The sequence below is a fragment of the Microcebus murinus genome, chromosome 1, assembly GCF_040939455.1.
Source record: "Microcebus murinus isolate Inina chromosome 1, M.murinus_Inina_mat1.0, whole genome shotgun sequence".
NCBI lineage: Eukaryota > Metazoa > Chordata > Mammalia > Primates > Cheirogaleidae > Microcebus > Microcebus murinus.
Genome location: NC_134104.1, coordinates 74649708 through 74671580, shown reverse-complemented (window position 1 = coordinate 74671580; position 21873 = coordinate 74649708). Strand labels below are relative to the sequence as shown.

Sequence of the window (21873 nt, the reverse complement as noted above, 5' to 3'; positions counted from 1 at the left end):
GAAATAGCTGGTCCTTTTTTTGGAATCTAGGAACTTAGGACATTTGGGTCTCTCAGATATAGGGCACTCTTGCTTTGCTCTCACTGCTTGTAATCAGTGAATGTTGGCCTTTCGAGCCCTGTCAGTTTAGCTTTTCTATTCTCTTTATGGGAAGAATCCTCTTATTTTACGCATTTTCCTTCACTTAATGGGATGGTAAAACTCAGCAATTAAAAGCGATTAAAGCTTGAACTTTTGGGGAATCATCTATCTTTAGAAGTACCTTGCAAGCAATCTCTGTTTTGTCTTTTAAGAAAAGAACATAAAACAAAACAAGAATGAAAGCACATAGCAAAAAACAGAGCATAAGGCAAAAACATAAGTAAAAAAAGAGTACTACTCTAACTTTCTGGGTGAAAGTTCAATGTTTTTGGTCCTCCTATCAAAATGTACCCTAAACATACATTCTCTGTAACAATGTGTGATCTTAAGGCCATATGATGTGACTCTCTCTCCCCACAATTTTCTGAAAGTTCTCTCAATCACCAGCCATATTGTTGTGTTTTTGTTTCTAACTCTTTGAATTCTTTTTCATGAAGAGTTGTAATAATATTTACTGACATAAATCACCTCAAAAAGGGGAGACCTTACCCATGTGCACCAGTTGAAATGCAAGTGAGAAGGAGCACGTTTAACAGATTGGATTGAGCCCTGGGGCTGTGTAGGGTATGTCTCCTGAGAACACATCTGGAAGAATGGCATGGGGTCTGGGGACACTTGGCAGATTGTCAGAGTTCAGGATTTGTTTCTTCAGATTTATTGCAGAAAAAAATGTTAATTATGATGTGTTTAAATCCTTCCAAGGTGCTATTATTATAATTCAAAGAATAAGGGTGACTGATAAGAAATATAAGCTTTTGGAGCTGGAAGGGACTTATGAGTGTCTGGCTTAATCTCCCTCAATTTACAGATATAAACTGTGGCCTTAGTAGATTGTAGGCAAGAGCCCCAGTGGCAGGGCTGAGAGAACTTAAAGATGGGTAACCAACTAAGGAGGTGTTCACTGGCCTAAATCTACAAGTCGTAGCATTTTGGGGCTTTCTTCTCCTTATGTTATTGGATACAGAAAACCTGCTCTTTAGAAGCGTCTAGGGAATGGAGCAGATAGTAGACGTGGAAATAGAGTTTTGACTTTTCATCAACACCTTTGTGATCTTTCTCTCGTCTGAACCTTATTTATGTACTATTATAAACACATGTAGAGAAACAGTCTAGCTATGATGTTCTAGGTCAGGTCTCCTTCAGAACTAAACATTTATAATTGGGTATTCTTAAAACATACTAATAACAATATGTTGAAGAAAAAAAAATTCAGGTGGTTTTATAGAAATTATACCATGTGGGAGGGAGCACGCCTGAATATAGATGTCAGTTTTGAATTTGACTCTTATTCAGCAACTTAATTCTTTGTGAATTGTTATGGATAGGAAAGAGACTTCCAAAAAATGTTTTCCCTTCATTGCTTCTTAAAATTTCATATAACTATCCCTTTAAATTCTACTCGTCTGAAATCCATGCAGTTCCCCTGGGCAGTTGCTGGGTGGCAGCAGAAGTGCTCTGGTGGAAGCCTGTGGCACGTGCAGAACCGCAGAGCTGCCTGTTCCTGGCTCCCTTTGCACTGAGGGTGGGCCTGGGGCCCCACAGCAAGTGGGGGACACGGCAGGGGTGGCTGGCAGGGCTGGGGTTGGCAGGCGGGGGGGGGGGTCTTTCCGGTCTCATTGTCACTGGCCATGTGAAAAGGGTGGTAAATAATGACAGCAGCCACTACAATTAAAACAGATACTGGGTTAGGCTCTTTAGATATGTCATTGTGACTTCAAATGTCACCACTATGGAAATGTTATGTCATTTTACAGCTGAGAAAGATTAATAAACATATTCAAGGCAGCAACGCCAGCCAGTGGTTTGTCTGGGGTGAAACACAGATCCACGTGACACAAAAACTCATGCTTTTCCCATGAGGTTTCTCAAAAAAACAGAACAACAAACAAACAAGAAAGAAAGAAAGAAAGAAAGAAAGAAAGAAAGAAAGAAAGAAAGAAAGAAAGAAAGAAAGAAAGAAGGAAAGAAAAAAGATAAAGCCTGCAGCAAAAGTCTCATTTTTGTTTTTGAGGTGAATAAATCAATGGAAGTGAAAGTATCAGGTAAAATTTTTACTAGAGAGAGAATAATAATCTCAGCTTTCAGTACTTTAGCATCCTGGAATCCACAGGGCCCTTTCAAATTCATGATTTGATCGGATTCACACACACACACACACACACACACACACACACACACACACACACACACACACACAGGCTCCCATAGTGAAGGCAAGAAGGTGGCAAATGTTGAATTTTAGAAAAATACTGAGGCCTCCTTGGATGTGAGCTTACCTTACCAAAGGCCCTGGTAAACAATGGCAGAGTTGGGTCTCTTGATCCCTAAGCTAAGTAATGCATTTTCTACTACACCACAGTGCCTTGAAAAGATGGGTTCTTTTCTCTACAGGGACAGTCATTTAAGATCGGTTGGTTCAAAGGTAGAGGGACAATCTGCCTTAGTGCAGAATTAAGATAGTCTCTATCTACTTGATGGCCTTCATTTTTCAGCACTAAATGACTCCTGCCTATGTTTCTGGTGATGGTTGTTTAAGCTGAAGCTGTTTGCAGTGCCTTACACATAGTTGTCTAACTAAGCTTGCCCTGTACATGTAAAGAAATTGTGAATGTGTTGCTTCTTTACAGAAGGCTCTCAGTTGGTGTCAATAGTCAGACAAACCTAGATAAATATACGTTAGCAGAAAATAGAACAGAAAGTAATCTAGATATCTTGGATAATTGTGTATGCTTATGTTTTACCTTATTTATTTTTGGATAGAATGTACATAAGAACTTCTTTTCAAATCTTGAATATGTGTGTCACAGGAACTTTTCCAACCAGGAAGGATCTTAGAGATTGTCTAACACCCAAAGAGGGAAACTGACTTATGTAAAGTTAAGTGCACTTACTGAGGCACAGAAAACTGAAGTGTTCTGATCTCTTGGGGAAAAGCATGCATTTGGGAACCAAATAAATGTGGATTTGAATCCTGACTCTGTCATTTACTGGTGGTGTGACAAAAGATTACCACTCCATGTCTCTGAGCCCCAGTCTCATCTGTAAAAATAGAGATAATAATAACTACTCTGCAGGGTACTTGGAAAGTCTAAATGAGCTAGAATGTTGAGAAGCTCAATGAGGTGCTCGTGTACCTCACCTTTCCTATACACCCTGATGCCCAAAACATTTGGTTTGGATTCTAATGAGATCATGTGTTTTATAGTTTACAGCACAGATGATCTGCAAGATGTAGGAGTACAGCTCAGTCCTTGATGGGAAAAACATAGCGCAATCAATCCCTTTATAATTTATTCATGTCATAGCTTAACCATGTTATAGCATGCTTTCCCCATATGTAGTTTAAGCATCTATTATTACATTTGGGATCTGCTTTGACTTGTATTCCTGAACCTGTATAATTAAGTGTTATATTATAGTGGGCTTCACAGCATTGGGTAATGAAAAGAATTCTGGCCTTGTAATCAACGGAATTTTGTGCCAACTCTACCAGGACTAGCTGTGTGATTTAAGATGAGTCTCCTTTTGAAGCCTCAGTATGATAGTTCAGGTGAGCTACAACGTTCTGATCAGTTTTCAGATTAATTTGTCTGTGTTTTCTTCTGCTAACACATGTTGAGACTCCTGTTTATTATGTCTGTACAATGCTTCTCAGGGGGTAGGGGTAAATGTCATCCTTCTAATCCAAATCAGCTCAGTAGTAGAAGATTAAGCTGACTTCCCAACCACAGACCTCTTTGACTAACGCTTTTTTCTTACTGCAGAGGCTCAATACTTAAATACAAAATAGGATCGGTAAGTCCATTAGCCAGCTAGCATAGACTTTACAGACCTTTACAAATAAAGTCCTCCAGGTTACAGGAAGGTGGTGCTAGAGACTCTTCTCTGAGATTAATGATGAGGCCTGGGGTCTGGAATGGAATAGTCACAGAATCACTAAATTGGAGACCACCCCAGACAGGCATCTTCTCTCCAGTATTCTGTCTCTGTTGGAAAGCTTCACTGTTTCCTGCCTTGCCGTTTGACTCTGGGAGGCTCTGGTTAGAATGGTCTTTCCTGTGTTAAGTTAAAACCATCTCCTCTTGGAGCTGTCACCTGTTGGCCCTAGTATTTTTCTCTGTCACTACACAGAATCAAGAGTGAATTTATTAATTCAGTAACTATTCATGTTCTATTACATGTCAAACAACTCCAGAGCTAAGCTCTAGAGAGGTGAAATATAACATTTTTCTTTTCAAGGAATTACAGTGTGGTTGGAGAAATAGAAGAGTGAAATGTCAGTTCCAGTGTGATGTGGCAAGTGCTGCTAGAGGCAATCGTGGCACACTGTAGGGACACAGCCCAACGCACCTTACTCTGATGGGGGTGGGCAGGAAGGATATCTTAAAGAGTTTGAAAATCAAAAGTTGTCATGTGTCCTCCTTCTTTTCTATCCTCCCTGTGCTAACTGTACTTGTGGGATGTGACAAGCAGTGTATTATTGGAAGTCACAGAAAGACTCAGGGTACTTGGGCTCTAATCCCAGTTTGGGGCGCACTCATGTGATGGGTATGGCCTGGGATTTCTCCCTTCTTCATTTCTACTCCTCACTGATTGGCATACAGTGGAGAATCAGTACTTCATTCTCTCTGTGTCTGCCCCTTCAAGTCTCTTTCTGTCCCCTCTTCCAAGCCATGGGCTTGTATTGGGGTGTTCTTGAGCATGTGCCTGTAACAGTGTCAGCAATTATTAAATGAAAAGCACACTTAAAGAAACCCACAGAAATGTCGAACGTGCCCAGGCACACTGGCAGTTGCCCCTGGGGATCTTTCCATTGACCAGTACAAAAAAGATGACTAAGGCAGTGTCTGCCCACTCCTATGTGGAAACAATGTTGTATTTGTCTGGAAGCCAGTGAAAAAAATGTATGTTGAAAATGGCCTGATGACAGGCCATATTGTATCCCAAATGTCTTGATACCTCAAATCTTTTATGTTTTAAATTCATGCATGCCATTTTTTTCTCTGGTCCATGGAAAGATTTTTGGAAAAACAGCTCATGGCCCTGACCCAGGGGTCTGATGAGCCTGTTAGAAATGGGCTAGACATTTACTCCCACTGCTTCAGCCAAGCTCTGATAATTTTCTTGGAGCTAAAGTGAAATGAAAATTTTGGCTAAGTAGGATATCTTACAATCGCTGGAGGGAAATCCCTTAATGATGGGATATGAAATCCAGTCTCTAAGTCCAGTTACATAAAATATTATTTTCCTCGGAATGGGAAAATATGTAATTGCCATTTGTTCAGCCTGTCTGGATAAATTTCAAGGTCAAAGCTACTCTTCCCTGGGAGTTTTTATATTAAACAGAACTTAAATAAGGACATACACTCAAAGGGACAGTGATCTCACTAATTTTGGGGTTTTGAATGACTCTCATGTGTACATTGGGGAGACTAGTAATTGAGGCATGGGGCTAAGATAGTAGCACTGAGAATTCTGTAAGAACATGGAATCAGAGCATTGACTTTCTAATGTAGTTTCCACAAACTTTGACCATTGATTCAAATTTTTGCAAAAGAATCCCTAGGATTTGCTATCTTCTCTCTTATCCCTAGACTAAAAAAATAAGGCTTGTCTCTCATTTTGGAGGTAGGTATTTTTCACAATTGAAAAGCATTTAGAGAATGTTGACTAATTTTGGTCACATTCAAAAATCATATGAATAATTAATTTCTACCTCAAACAGAATTTTGATCTGTGTTTTTTTTCTGAAAAAAAAAAAAAAAAAAAAAGACACTAGGTTTTCCCAAGGGCATATCTTGAGAATTTAATTAGTGTGTTGTGTGTGTGTGTGTGTGTGTGTAAAGTTGTTATTGACTATAACAGATGTAATCCATAAAACCAATCATTTATCAAATATTTTTTAAAGTTAAGAAACTATACATATTTATGCTTTTGATTGCTCTAAAAAGAAGGGAATGCAATCACCTGTAGGGAGGTCTGAGGCCTTTTTCTTTTTGACAAACTTCTCCAAGTCAATGTTCTACTTGACAGCTTGGCTTAGACACCAAAAACAGCATGCATCAAAGCAATATTTCAGTATAGCAGTATACTGAAAGCGATCTTTTCAAATACAATAAGCATACACTAAGCATGAATATGTCTACATCACTACTTTAGGTGTTGGAGTGATATATAGCTAAGTAATACAGTCTTTGCTATACATAGTGCATGTTCTTGATAGCAGAGATAAGTCAGGGATATAGACAGCTATGTTATAAGGTGCAATAAGGTTATGCCAGTGGAGATGAATTGATGCTGAAGAGAGAATTCATATAGCTGTGGCTGTATCTGGGAAACATAAAGGATATTATATATAACATAACGATTGGAGGATGGATCCTAGGGGGTAAGTTGGGAGGTTAGAGAAAAAGTCTATTCCAGGTGGCAGATACAGCAAGAATAAAGCCACATGGTCGGGAAAGGGTAGAAACTCAGAGAATAGTGAGTGGGTGTGGCTTTGCTTGGGTGTAACAAATGCACAGTGGATGATAACTCTGGAAATGGGGACAGATGAAAGAGGGAGGCTCCAAATGCCAGTTTGTACTTTCTGGGTGGCAATAAAGCTGTTGAATTTTAAATGAGGAATTACATCCATTTAAACAGATATTTTTGACACATCTTCTATAGGTCAGGCACTATATAAAGTGTTGAGAATTTTAAAAAAAACTAGATAATATCTTACGTCAAAGCCTTCAGGACTGAAAAGAGGCAATTACAGGTATTTTAATAAAGTTATGAGTATTGAAGGGGCATGTTGTTCAGGTAGCTAGGGAATCATGGAACGCTTCTTAAAGAAAGTGAACATTAAATGTTGAATAAGGGCTTTATAGGTGGAGAAAATGAGAAATGCTACTCCAATAAGACTGTTGAAAGAACTTATGTGATCGATAACACAAGGTCCACCGGAATGGGTGATTTAAGTGGGAGGATAGAATAACGAGGAAGGGTGAGGAAGGAAGACCAGTTAGGAGGCTGCCACAACAGGTGGGTAGGAAAAGATGAGAGCCTGTACTACTGAAATGGCTGTGAGGATGAAGAGGTAGTGACTGCCATGGAAGAGGCACAACAGCAAATCTTGACTTGATGCTGGAAGTGGGAGGTTGGAGTGGAAATTGAACAAGTGGAAGAGCATTAAAAAAAAGAGCAAAAATGGGTAAGATTGGAATTCTGAGGGGACAAGGAAGATGCTATTCGTACGGATGTAACAGTCAGGAGAAGTTGGTTTCAAGGGAAGTGTGCAGAATTCAGTGATTACTAGAAAGCCGAATAAGCAAATTCCTGTGAAATTGGGTCATGAGCAAACTTTCTTGGGCTATGATGTCATAGTTTCTCCCTTTTCTCTCCTGGAAAATTTCAGACAATAAGACAAGTACCCAAATATTGCCTTAAGCATACTTTAAAGTACTGATATCTCAGGGATTTCATTTTAGTAAAAGCTTAGTACATCGTAAGAATTAATAGGAAAGTGTGAAAGCCATACATTGTTAAAAATTCCTATTCTCTTCCTTGGCTTGGCTATTCTAAATAATACCTTGGGATAATTTATGATGACAGGTTTGGCATTCTGCTTAGAACATATATATGCCCCCTTAAGCAAGCTGCTTTCTTGGGAAGAGACCAAGAAAGGCAGGGTTTTTTCAAAACACCCAATTTTAGTTTCTTCCTCCTTTCTTTTAGTTATTGGGTAAAATTAGTGATTACTGGACCACATATATATTTTTAATGACCTCACATGCTTTAGAGATGAATCATGGTAGCCTCTTCTCTTTGCCTCTTTATTACTTCATTTCTAACTCCATTTATGTCTCCACTATAATTGCTGCACTGGTGAGACTCTGCTCGAGGAGGAATTAGCTGAACTGTGGTGGTTTGGCAACAGAAGGATAGAGAGGAAGTAACGTGGAACAGGAGGTCTGTGTGAAATGTGTAGCCATGTGGCTTTCTGCCCAACCAAGGCAGCTTCCCTTAGTTTCTAGCCCTCCTAGGGGTTTTAAAACATTGAGTGTGAGATAGGGGTAAGTCCATATGCTATACTTAACCCAAATATAATTATCAAGCTATGAAGGAGACACGTTACACACACACACACACAGACACAGTGCCTCATACCCTAAGATCCTAGGGGAATTTCAAAACCACATACATATTTCAAAAAACAGTAAATTCAAAATAAAGAGAAGAATTGATTTGGGTGGTCTGATAGTTTGGTGGGAAAAAAATGCAGACAATAGGATGAAGTTAAGAATGGGAATAAACGCAGCCCTATTCCATTAGAAGCAAGCTTTTTAAAAATATGGGTTTTTTTTCATTTGTGACTTAAACCTCCCAAAATCAAAATGTGTCATTCACCAGGACTTTTCAGTGGATGCATGTTTGGCCAATGTACAGAATAGAGAAGACTCACTCAAAATTTATGGTCTTGAAGTGCTAAAAACCAATCAATCAATTCGAAAGATCAATTGATGGGAAAAATGCATAAGCAACTTCAAACCAAATAAAATAACAGTTTGAGAAGCATGGGTAACATCAATCCGTAAATTCAAATGCATTTTACAGTTTTACTAGTCCAATTCCACATTGTGTATTGGAATCACTATTGTATTATCTGGCACGAGGGAGACTGTTGTCTGTTTCAACATGCTCAGAAATGGGGAACTCACTACCTCCTCAGGCAGCCTGTTCCATTTATTAATAAGCTATAGTATTTATAAGCTCCTGTTTTTACAAATCTGCTTCATCAGTAGCTCCGTAGAAGCCTAATTCTTTGTATCCCTAAACATGTTTCAGATTTATGAACATTATATCTTATGCTTTCTCAGACTTTGTGTCTGTAGGCTGACTGACCCTCTCCACAGAGGACATGCACTCAAAAAACTCCATCACCATGCTCCTTCCTTGTACACTTGGTTGCTTGGTTTAGTCCTTGTGGCTTATCTTCTAATGGTATTCTGTCTTTGTAGAGTTAAAATGATGCTCTGACCCCACAGCTCAGGAGCAGTAAAAGCTCCTGGGTAACCTATTGCCTGGCTCATCAGATTGAGTCTTCTCAAGGTGAACATTTGGGTAATGGTTGTTCAAGCCCCTGGGCAGGGGGAGAGCAGCAGCGGTCTAGGGGTAGGGAAGAGTCTGGACTCTCAAAGACCTGGGTCTTCTAGCCAAGTTCCTGGTGCTGGAAGCTGGTGCTGAGAAGCAGATTGCTTCACAGACTGAGCAGATTGGTCATCCAGATCCATAATGTCCCTTCTCAGCAAAGGTGTTAATGATGCTATGAACAAATGCCTATTTCTATTCATCTCTATAGTGCATATGCTTATTAAATAAGCTTAGATGTGGCATCATAGAGGGGAAAACATGCCTTAGGAAACCTAAATTATTATTCTTGCAAATATCAGGATCTCACATAGCCTCAGTTTCTTCCATCTGGAAAACATCTTCTATCTCTCTGTGCTCCAAGAGTTATGCTAGTGCGTTATTGATTGTGTTTCTCATGTTCACAGACTATAGCCTAGGTATAACTATCACCACTCGATAGTCATGTTCTGGAATTTGAACCCAGGTGTGCCTGTCTTCCAAATCTGGACTCATTTTTTCTTTTCTATCACCCCCTTCCTAAAATGATGGATGTAGACTAGAATCAACATCTAGTATACTGATTCTAGTCCCAAGCACCTATGTTCAGTGTTGTTAGGAAGCATGTATATTGCATGAAATAATAAAAGTACACAAATCCAACACATTAAGATGTATTTGATATCAGGGTTGTTCTAGGCCAAAGGTTGGCAAACTTTTTCTCTAAAGGACTTTAAAGTAAATATACTAGACTTTATGAACCACATAGTATCTGTTTCAGCTACTCAACTCTGGTGTTGTAGAATGAAAGCAACCATGAAAAATAAGTAAATTAATGAATGCATCTTGTGTTCCAACTCAGCTTTATTTACAATGACAGACTTAAGGCCAGCTTGAGTCCTTCCTGTATAGGAAAAAATGTTTTTTTTTAAAAGCCTGAGTGTCATGAATGAGAGCAGACCCATGGTTTATTTAACACATGTATTAAGCATCAAAGAACTGGTAGCTACTTTTGTGCCCCTCTTACGCACTTCATCTTCTATCTTTCCACTCTAAGCTGTAGTATAGAGACTAACATACAAAGCCCTTCTGCATGCGCCTCCACAGGGCTAAATGAAACCCTTGCAAATGGATAACTATGAGAAACCTTGGGTCTTCTATTAAAGCGAAACTGTCGTTACAATGGAAAGAACACAAGATTTGAAGACAGCCTGGTTTAAAACACCAACCCTACCATTGCTATTTCTACTACCCTAGGCAAATTAATGACCCTCTCTAAGTCATGGATTTTCTCTGTAATATGGGGATGATACTATTTGCATTATAGGATTATAACAAGATTAAGGGATATAATACATGTAGCAAATAATTTTGACTGCATATTCAACAGCCACTTATACCTGTCCTCCATTCTAACCAGAACCAGTTTTGTCTATGTATCTATTCTTCTTTGAGAAGCCACGAAATTCAAGGAAGGTGGTCTCAAGCCTCAGGAACTGAATGTTGGCAAGCTTTCTCCCTTATCAGTACCTTAGGCATGAATATATGGCCCAATTCAGGCCCAACAACTAACATATGATAGGACTTGCTATCAACTATTAATAGATGCTGCTTTACCTAAAGAAAAATATCTATCGGCTACAATGTACACTATTCCAGTGACAGTTATACTAACAGCCTTGACTTCACCACTATCCAATTTATTCATGTATCAAAAAATCACCTATATTCCCTAAATCTATTGAAATAGTAAATTAAAGAAGGTGTTTACATACATTAACTCAGTTAACATGCTATGAGATAGATATTATTATCAATTTCATTTTGCAAATGAGAAAACTGATGAACATAGACGTTAAGGAACTGGTTCAAGAAAACAGGGCTAATAAGTGGCAGAACTAGGTTCAAACCCAGGAGTCTTGTCCTGAAGTCTGTGTTTCTAACCACTAAGCAATATCACTTCTCACATAAGTAAAAGTCTGCTAGTGAACTTATGGGAGAAGTTTTCTTTATTGATTAAAAAAAAAAATGGGAAGAAATCCTCCATTGTTGGGTCTGTATGTGAAACCTCGTATAGCTTTAGCCATGTTGTTACCCTAAAAGGAACTAAGTGAAATGCAGGGAACAACAAAACAGAAAGATGGAAAAAACTTGATTTTTAAAAATCACATTTAGCTCCCAAGCTGATCACCCCTCCAGCTGTATTACTGTGGGTCTGTTTATGCATGTGAGTGTGAGTATGAAAAGTATTAGGGCATTTTTTGTTATACTAATTATGTGACATATAATTTTAAAAATATAAAATCAAAATGTAACAGGTATTTTTCCACCTTCCTTAATTTATAAATACAAACTAAATGTCTATTATAAGCCTGGTTTCACAAGCATTGAACACCAGTTGAATAATTAAATTTCATCTTGGATGACTTTAGCTTTCTGGTTTGACACCTTTTCCAGCTCAGACACTGAATAGCTTCATATTTTCTTCTCTTAAGGTCCAAACCAGCATCCAGGATGACCCTGAAAGATAGCTGCAAGAAGATTTTAAATAGTTGCAAATAGGTAGAAAGAGTTTTCTAATCCAGGGAAATGCCATAAGCAATATAGCCCTTTCCAAAAAAAAAAAAAAAAAAAAAGGCAGCATAAATAGTGGAATTTTGGGCACCAGCAGTTGATGAAGTGGTGTTATTTTGGGCAGTGGGTCATTCAGGTGCTCCTAAAGTAATATCCTGTAGGCGTTTGTCTGTTATTTCAGCAAACCAGGCTAACTTGGGTTGCTGCTTTTACATACTCTACTAACCCCTATATCTGCCTGGACATGCAGTTCAAATGACAGAGAGTGGGGGCTGGGAGGGTATTAAACACATGGTTTTGTGCCTCATTTTGTTTTTGTCCCATTTCTCCTTCCATCTCTTTCTTTTCTCATGTTGTTTCTCTCTAGTCCCCTCTTTGTTTCTTTCTTTCTCCCCCCTTTTTCTCTCTTTCTTTTATCTCTCTTTCTATTTTCCTCTCTCCTTTTTCTCCTCTTTCTGTCTGCCTTCCTTCTGTAGCTGCTTCGATAAAATGATATTTTCTGTATTTTTACAAAATTGCCTTGGGGCACTTCAACAAATACCTTTCCCATCTCCCTATTTTGATTACTCTGAATAGGCATACACAGCTGCCCCTTTTTCTTTTTGAGTAAAACCACAATCCACTAAGCAAATCACTGCTTTTCATTTTGCTGGCTGGTGGGAGAAAGGATCTAGTAGGTGAGATGGGGATGTGGAAGGGGGGATGGGAAGATAATGACAGATTTGATGATAATTAATATTTTCTGTATCTGAATAGTGAAAGTCTCATCCAAGTCCCCTAGCCAAGCTGAAGTTAAACTCCTGGTGTGTGGGTTTAAGGGCTCTGCAACCTGGCATGCTGGGGCTGGTTTGGAGGTAGTGATGCTGTACATGTGGAATTTTGTGGTTCTCTTTTATTATCATTACTGAGTAAACCATGCATATCTAAAAAGGAAACTGTAAATCAACCCACTCTCAAGGTAAATTAATGTATTGGGTCTGAGTTACGTAGCCCATAACTTAAATTGCCAGAAAGTTTATTTATTAAGTATTAAAGCCTTTGGAGTTTCTTAACCACTCATTTTCATTTTTATATAAAACCTCACTTACTTGTGTCTCATGTTTGTGCCAGTTTTTTAAAGCAATGGGGCATCTCAGATTTGATTGACGGGTAATGATTTTCCGATCCACGAAAATGGCATCCAGCTTCTGAACTCTGAAAATATGACTTTCACATTTTATTCCAGTCTTTCTTTTAAAAAGGCAATGAGCCATTTCTTTTATACGAATAATAGAAATTAATAAACAAAATAAGATTGTCCTATAATATGATTTGTTGGAAATTTTTGATACCGTGAAATCAGAGTGCTTTATTTTTAATGAATATGTTTTAGTAGAGAGTAACTGAATGCAGTTAGGGTTTATTTGCTATGAAATTGACATTTTCAACAGTTTCCTTAAAAATAATATCAAGTGGACTTGTGGAAGCCTAGAAAGAAGGTTTGATGCTGGGTAATGGTCAGCAGTGACCAGTGAGTAACTCATTAGTTAAAACTGAGGTAAGGGATCACCACCCCACATTATTTTGTTTAATCCTCATAATAACCCTGGGGGGTAAAAAATATTTTCTTCTTTTAAGGAAAAGTAAGGCACAGGGAGATAGAGTTACTTGTGTCGATCACAGATCTTGTAACTAGCAGAGCCAGAATCTAAAATTGAAATCTGTGTTAAATAAATCAAATAGCTGGATACTGGAGTTATCATTTAAATGTACTTAGTCATTTTTATGTTGTGCAATAGACAAGATGACTGGAGATTTCCCCTTTCTCCTATGACCAGATTGTGTTAAAGATAGGGGCAGATCAATGACATCTTGCAAAAATGGCACAGATATAAGGACAGGTATCCAATAATGTAGTGTCATTCACGTTTCCCAGCTCTTGATCAATGCTTCTCTGCAAACTTCAGGAAGAAATATTTATTCCTGCAACCCATGTTCCCCCCTTTTCCCTTTTCCTTTTGAATTCCTCACTTTTTCTTAAGAATGAACTTTATTACTTTCCTACAATACTAGTTGCATTGTTGGGAGAATAAGAGTGTCATAAGCAGTATGAGAATGTGTTGGTGGACTTTGAATCTTTCTCTCCAAGACCTGGACCGAGGGGAGGTAGACCCATGCTGTAGTGGCAGCAATGGCAGACTTTCCATGTGTCAGAGATAGAAGGGCCCTTTGAGGATATCCTTTCTGATTTGTTCCATGGAATCACACACATACAAAAAAAATGTTCACTCTCCAAGTCAATGAAGACATATCAGATATTTCTCATATAAATATTATAAGCATTATGCATAATTTATTAATCTGTAAGGTAGGTAGATATTGTCTGTTTTACTATTATGTCTGTTTATTCAAACTCAGGTCTTTCTGACTCTAACTAAAGCCCATGATATTCCCCTGGTACAATCCTGCCTTGTACTCCTTCCATAGAGACTTCTCTGGCTTTCCACAAATGAAATGAAATTTCCAAGTACTTTAATCCACTTATATCTGTTTGTAGTAGATCTTTGGGGGGATATTGTCCAGTCTGTGTTAGTCTTGCCTGGGTGGGGTCCCTTTTTTCAGAGATGGAGCTCCAGGACTTACGCCATGACCCTTCTCTTGACTTACCTGCTACTACTTGCCTTCTAGCTCACTCTGCTACAGACATGCTGGCATCCTTTGTGTTTCTTTAAAAATGCCAAACAAATGCTTCTAGTTTCAGAGTCTTTGCATTTGCTGTTTTCTCTGCTTTGAATGCTATTTGCCAGAAACCACAAGGATAAGTCCCTCATTTTCTTAAAAATATCTATTCAAATGTCACCTTACCAGAACCCTGAATGCCCTACAAAAGACAGTGATTTTCCCTGTGATATTGGTCTGTTTGCTTTATCCCGTTTTATTTTTTCTTATGTCACATATTTCCACCACATATTATACACTTGTGTGTTTCCTTCCTTCCTATCGCCATGAACCAGAAGGTAAGCCACGAGAACTGGGACTTGGTTTGGTTCACTGTTGCATCCCTGATGTCTAGTACAGCGCCAGCCCAGAGTAGGAACTCAGCAAATAGTTGTTGAATGTGACTAAGTGTAATATATGTTTATTTCATGTTACCTTCCACTCCTGGGCCATGGGAGTAGATATCTCTCCCAAGCAGGATTAATTAGGATCTCCTGCATAAGTATTTGGAATTGGGATAGAGAGACATGGATTGAGAATTGGGGCTGGGAGTAGAATGGGAAAAGACATAACTTCAGATTTGGAGGCCAGCCTCATGCCTGAGGAAGCAGAGGGATGTCTCCATTCTCTTGTCAAAGAATAATGGTGCTGTTGCATGGAGAGATCAGTCATAAGAATGTAAAGATTTCATAAGAAACCCTGTGGCCTGGGATAGAGAGAGATGGAATGGCAGTCTAGGATCCTGGGCAGCTTTCTATTTTCTGTTCTCTCTCTGTTATGAGACGGACACATTTCTCTATCAGGTTTTGGGAGAGACCCCTGTATTCTTATAATGAACTCCGGTTTTTCACTTGGGTCATCTTGAGTGGTGTAGTTGTAAGGATTCTATGTAGCTCCTAAGATTAACAGTGGCTTAAATACCTGATTATGAAGATGTCAGGACTGACATCCAGTGATGGCTCACTGAGGCCATCAGAGACCCAACCTCCTTTTATCTTTCCATTCTGCTGTTGTTTGCCTGAAGACCGTGACATTCATGCTTGTCATCTCACAGTTGCAAGACAGAGCTGTGCCTCGTGACTTCACTTCTGCACTTCAGACATGAAGAAAGGGGAGGAGAAAGAGGCAAAGAGCTTTCTCTCAGTGAGGCTTTGCCTTTCTCCATTTTGGAGAAAAAAATTTGTTCAGGGAATTCTACTCGTATCTGTCCGGTGGTCCAGACAGTGTCACAGGGACATCCCTAGGCAGGCAATCAAGTATCTTGGCCTTTTAGATTTCTATGTGCAGATGGCAAGGGAGAAAGAGGTTGTGAACAAAATATCTGTTATTGTGGTTAAAGATGCCGAATTAATATTGCCCAGAAGAATTGCTTGGCTTTTGTAATGATGCTTAAAATATCAGCATTTTCAATACAAAGTCAAATCTTAAAGCAGAACTCAAAGCGTTTGTCATTGAATATATTACCCAAAATTTAAGATGTGATTTTTAAAGAAAAAATAAGTTAGGTGGGAATGTGGGCAAAGACTAAGAGAACTGAGAACACAGTGATGAAATATGACTTTATCACCCAATTCCAAAATCACAAAAATTGCATTTTGATTTTTAACGGAAAGCTTATATTAGAAACAGTGAGAGAGGAGAAGAAAAGGGGCAAGGAGAAAGGAGTGAGAGAGAGAGAGGGAGAGAGAGAGAGAGAAGGGATATGATATGTTTGTATGATTGTGTGTGTGGTTGTGTGTTTATGTACATGTCCAAACTTTAGCTAAGTATTAAAACTAGTTTTCAAACTGTTTAGATTTGGATCGGTAATGTAGTTGCTTCCCTCTTTAAAAAACTGATAACATATTGTATGTAAGAAGCAGATGCTGCTATTTGTAATAAACTGAGATAGCAGAATCTATATATTTTCTTTAGTTGTCTCTAAATTCTGTAGTGAGATTTCAGTGGGAAGTGAAAGCCAAAACTTCAAAGGTCAACATACATTGCAGGAGGAAAGGAATGAATCGTGTAGCAAACAGGATGACTAAGGAAAGTTATATGCCATTCACCATATAATTTGGGGATAACTTATTTTTTAGAAGGAGCAAACCCAGTCAATCTCCCAATCAGAAATCTCTAGTAACTGAAACAGATTCAGCTTTGTAAACGACCTTGGTAGTTTTGCATCCCACCTCTTCTTTCCTCCAGCCAACATGTGACTCTTCTCTCCAGTGTCCCCTTCTGCCTTTTTTTTATCCTCCCACCTCAGCTGGATCAGGAGTCCTTTTAGCCCTAACCCTGGAAAACAGTATCATTTTGAGCCAACTTGCAGTTTCAGAACTCTGAATAGAGTTCATTATCATGCAGGAGCAAATTAACCTTTATAAGGGCAGCTTGCTGCAGGGAAGAAAGGAATTACTCAGCTGTTACTGTATCTATCCTCAAGCCACTGATTTGTGCCTAATAATATGAGTTTTGAAAGTAAGCAGCTTAAGATAGTTTTGCAAAAGATTGCAACTTGTGATGAGGTGGCTGAGTTTATGGTTGCCTGTATCTATATGTGAGTCTTTTTTCCCCCAACTTTTATGGAAGCGTTTATGGAAAATTTTATCCTGTGTCACTCAACAATGTGCTCTGTATTATAGGGTAAGTACAAAAGACTGCAAACCTAGGCTGACAAAAGCTGATTGGACCTTTAGCAAGTCTGGAGGCCGAGTGATGGGAAACTCGCAGCACCTGCATTTCTTCCCCTTGGCTCTCTCCACCTGCATGCCCCACAGGCATCTCAGACTCAAGACGTCATCTTCCCCATCTCTTGTTTCCTCAACAAACCTGCTTCTCTTCTGTAGGCCTTTATTTATGAGGATGGCCACAATATTTTCCCAATTATCCAGGCTTGAAAAATCAGTCATTTTTGACTTCTTCCTTTTCTCTCCCCCAGTCTAATCAGATTGTCAAATTCCATCAAGTCAATCTTTGCCACCTTTCTCAAACCTAACCCTTTCCAGTCCTACTGGTGTGATCTTACTTAGGATCTTTATTACCTCTTACTTCAATGCTTATATTGGTTTCTCGGCTGTGCTTCTGTGTAGTGGTTAAGATCGTGGACTCTGGAGACCTACTGCCCTGGTCGAAGGTCAGGGTCAGCCACTTACCTACCCACTGTATGTTCTGTGGATGCCACTTAAATTCTCTTTTCTTTTATTTCCTCATCTGTAAAATGGGAATGTTGATAGTTTGTACTTTAGAGGATTGTGAGGATTAATTGAGACTATTTAAAGCACCTAATAAAGCATTAAATAAAGATGAGGTACTATGAGATTATTAGATCACCCTGCTTCCAGTCTCCACCAGTTCTTAAATTTGTTCAACTTCACACTATCAGATTATCTTATTAAAATACTGCTCTGATCAACTCATTTTTTTCTGCTCAAAACTTTGCCAATGATGTTCCATTATCTACTTATACTTCACAAACTGGATTACAGAACATCTCAGGTAACAGAGAGCTGTGATGGTGGCTGTGAGAAGCCATAGGATAAACATGTCTTATCTACATACAGCCTACATTTTGATCAGTTAAATGGCTTGTATTTTAGAATATTATTTTTATGTTAAAATCAACCAATGTACATGAATGCAGTAGGATACATAATTGTATGATTTTAATGATAAGACAAAAGATTGCAAATAAATTTTGTTTATGGTAAGTGATCGTGGCCCTGTGGATGTGGGAGTCTTCTACTGGCAAAGTGTGAGAAGCAGCAATGTGCAGCTTCACAGCCTGATTTACAAGACCTTTGCAATATGGTCCCAATTGCAATATGGTCCCTATTTTTCTAGTCTGTCCATTCCTGGATTCCATTTATATAATGTATAACCTCATCAAATCAGCCATGTCAATGTTTCCCATATAAGTCCCATCCTTCCTCTGCCGGTGAATGGATTTACAAGGTTCCTTTCTTTCACATATCCTAAACCACTTAACCAACTCCCAGCAACATTCACTCACACTCATGACTACATTCTTCCATGTCTTGAAGCCCAAGGCTTGGTGATGAATTGGTAAAGTATGATAAAGTTAAGAGAGGTATGGAAGGTGACTTGAAGGTTTCCTTCATTGAGCACCTTAATACAGAAAGCTTTGGGTTAATTCCTATTAGAGATAAATACAACAAATGGGTATGTCTACCATTGGCAAAATCAGCAATTAAGTGGGGACATTTATTAAAGGGCTACCGGCTTTATTTATTTTATTATTTTTTAAGAAATAATATTTTATGAAGGAAAAATATCTCTGAATGATTCCAGGGCAGAAAAGCTGGGCCATGTTGGATTGCAATACTATCATAGGTATAGAAGAGGTTTGAGATGAGGCCCTTTTGGAGAACCTTTTCAGGTGTCTTTTGACTTAGGTAGGCTGAGTCTATGTCAGGTAAGCCCGTCTCAAAATGATGAGTACAGGTGCTAATGTTGGGTGTTTGAGGACTTAATTGGATGGGGAAGTTTTCTAAGATTGTGTGACTGAACACTGAGACAGTTGTAATTTAGTTGAAAAAACCTAGGTAGACTCATTTCTAAACTGAGATCTGACTTCAACAAATTATGTTACCTGAGGGAAATTGTCTTTCTAAGTCACAGTGCCATCATTCAACAAAACGGGGATATGAGAATGAAATGAGATGATGTATTTATATGTAAAAATACTTTGTGAATTTTAATGTACTTTCCTTATTTGTGAGATGGAAATAAACTATATTCCTTGATAGGGTTATTATGAGGAGTAAATGAAAAAGTCGTGCAAAGCATTTACAAGGCATTTGAAACTCTGGTGCTCAAGGGAATAAGTAGTAGCCATCAATATTATCCTCATCACTATTACTATGCATGTTCTATGCCAATGAATGAGTGTGATATTATTATGGAATCCCTTTGGTTATTGTTTTGCCCCTAATTAATGACTTAGTGGTATAAAGGGATAGTACTGTGAATCCTTTAACTTGGCAAATTCTTCATCTCAGAAGCTGAGTCCTTAGTTATTAGAGATTTTGGCAATTATCTTTTGTTTGCATAGTGCTTTGTTTATTTTAAAGGGCTTTGACAAATATGTATCTCATTAGCTCCCCCCAAAATCTCTGATCATTAAACAGAGGTAGAGTGAAAATCAACAATTGGGAGATGGACAAACTGAAGCTGGGGGCATTGTTTATTGACCATAGTTACACAGAAAGTTTCTGATGGGTACAGTGGGGCTCCACTAGCTGATATGGCAGACACTTCCTGGAACCCTGGCTAGGCCTCTACTTATTCATGGCTGTCATTTCAGGCGAGCTTCTAGAGGAAAGGTACTAAAAAAACACAAATGCCTTCTAATTCGCCAGATGCCAAGCAGCATTCAAGTATTAATACATAGTAGGACATGATGACTACTTCTTAAATTCATTTTTTTAAAAAATCTGAAAACATCTCCCATGTTATTTCCTGATGAATCTGAATATAGCAAGAAGACATATTCTGTTTCAAACCTTTTTGCAGCATCAGTGTAGTAACTCCAAAAAGGCAGCTAAAACTTCTGCAATTGCAGGATTTACACAGAATAGGGTGCTGGGATTAGATGCAATTTTTCTTATTTTTTGCTTTTTTGCTTATCTGTACTTTCTACCTGTTTTTTTTCTTCCCATCAGATTTTATGTAAAAATAGTAATTGCATTGGGTTAGAAATAGTACCACACTTTGAAACTAGTATATGTTTTCTCCACTTACTATTTTGGTGACCTTGGAAAACTTCTTTTGCCTCCCTGATTTTTAATTTTCCTATGTATAATAGGAATAATAAACATACACAGGTCATAGGGTTATCTGGAGATTAAAAGAAATAATATAATGTAAGGATCCCAGCAAAAGATAAGTGCTCAATTAATATTGTATGTGTCTATTAGTGTGGCAATGTGTACCTGTAGTCCCACCTGCCCAGGAGGCTGAAGCGGGAGGATTCCTTAAGCCTGGGAGTTTGAGGCTGCAGTGTGTTGTGACATGCCTGTATATTGCCGCTGCACTCCAGCTTGGGCAACATAACAAGACTCTGTCTCTAAGTAAATAAATAAATGAATAAATAAAATAAAAGCACATATATATCTACCACTACCCTTAGGTCTTCTTTCCCTATCCTTCATATTTATAATGATTTGGGGCTAAAAAAAAATGTCACTGATGGCTCTAAATTCTATATGGAAAAATTATACAAATTCATAAAAACAACCAAGCAAAAGCTTCAAGGTGACAAGTTATCCCAAATCTCAACTCTTTCCCCCATTTCCTGTAGTGGCAGGACCTGGCAGTGAGCAGAGAAGCCTGGACAGAGTATCCTAGAAGGAAAGCTGGGAAGTATTGTTTAAAAAGGTGTCCTTGGACCTGAGGGGATGGATGAGAGGGGTCTTTGCAGGGCTTATTGGGCTGCTTCTGGGACAGGCCAGAATTCAGGCATCTCAGGGTTCCGTGCCTGCTTGTTTTGGCTCTTGTTCAGGTCACTCTGCTTAATAGGAACCCACAGCCTCTGTTTCAGAGCTCGGGCTCCATTTAGGCAGCTCTAATTGGTTAACGTCATTCATTAGGCATTTCTTTTCCTTAAAGTCAGTGACTTGATGCCAGATTGTGGGGAGAGATTCGTACCACTTGTATCTGTTTTGTTGTTCCCCCAGTTACAAATGAGGTGATGTGCAGGCTCCTTTCTGGCAGTGTCCTTCGCTTGGCTCCCAATTCCAACAGAGTTGGAGACTTGGTCTGTTTGCATTGGAGGCTCTCACCTCCCACTTCCACCTTCACGAACCGAGAACCACACTGGTGACAGTGTGCTTGGAGGGGCTAGCCTCTTCCTTCTTTTCTTCTGCACTTAAAAACTGAGGGCTTCCTGAACTGGGTCTTGGATAAGTAAAGAGGTCTTGGATAACTAAAGCTCTTTCACCCCTGGAGAGGGTTTGCCAGAGGGAAGATGGGGGAAGTATATCAGGAAAGGGAGCAAAAAGTGTCAAGGATGGGTTTGCTACCCCATAGACTCCTCAAACTCAGCAGGCCCAGTACTAAACTCATTTCCCTCTCAAACTTGCACTGACTGCTCTGGTTAAGGGCAGCATTCTTCTTCCCACTAACTGAGGCTAAAAACCTCAGAACCATAGAATGGAAGGGTATGTGACATGATTTCTCAAAGATCTTTGCAAATGAAGATTAAGATCCTGTTATATTTGACTCTGGAGTCTGTCTCCTTTTCTTTTTTATTCTCCTTGTCACTGTCCTATTTCAGGTCCTCACGAGTTCTCTACACAGGGGTTCCTACCTGTTCTCTAGTACTCTGTACTCTGCAAAGTCTATCCTGTC

General features: G+C 38.9%; 1 non-coding gene across 1 annotated transcript in view; it reads left to right on the top strand.

Moving 5' to 3' along the window:
* The first annotated feature begins 3535 nt into the window (after nt 1-3535).
* LOC105860446 (uncharacterized) overlaps nt 3536-21873 on the top strand; it is a 44318-nt gene continuing 25980 nt past the window's right edge. The window contains exon 1 of the transcript XR_012919278.1: nt 3536-3691. This is a non-coding gene — a transcript (uncharacterized LOC105860446). The remainder of the gene's footprint in view (nt 3692-21873) is intronic.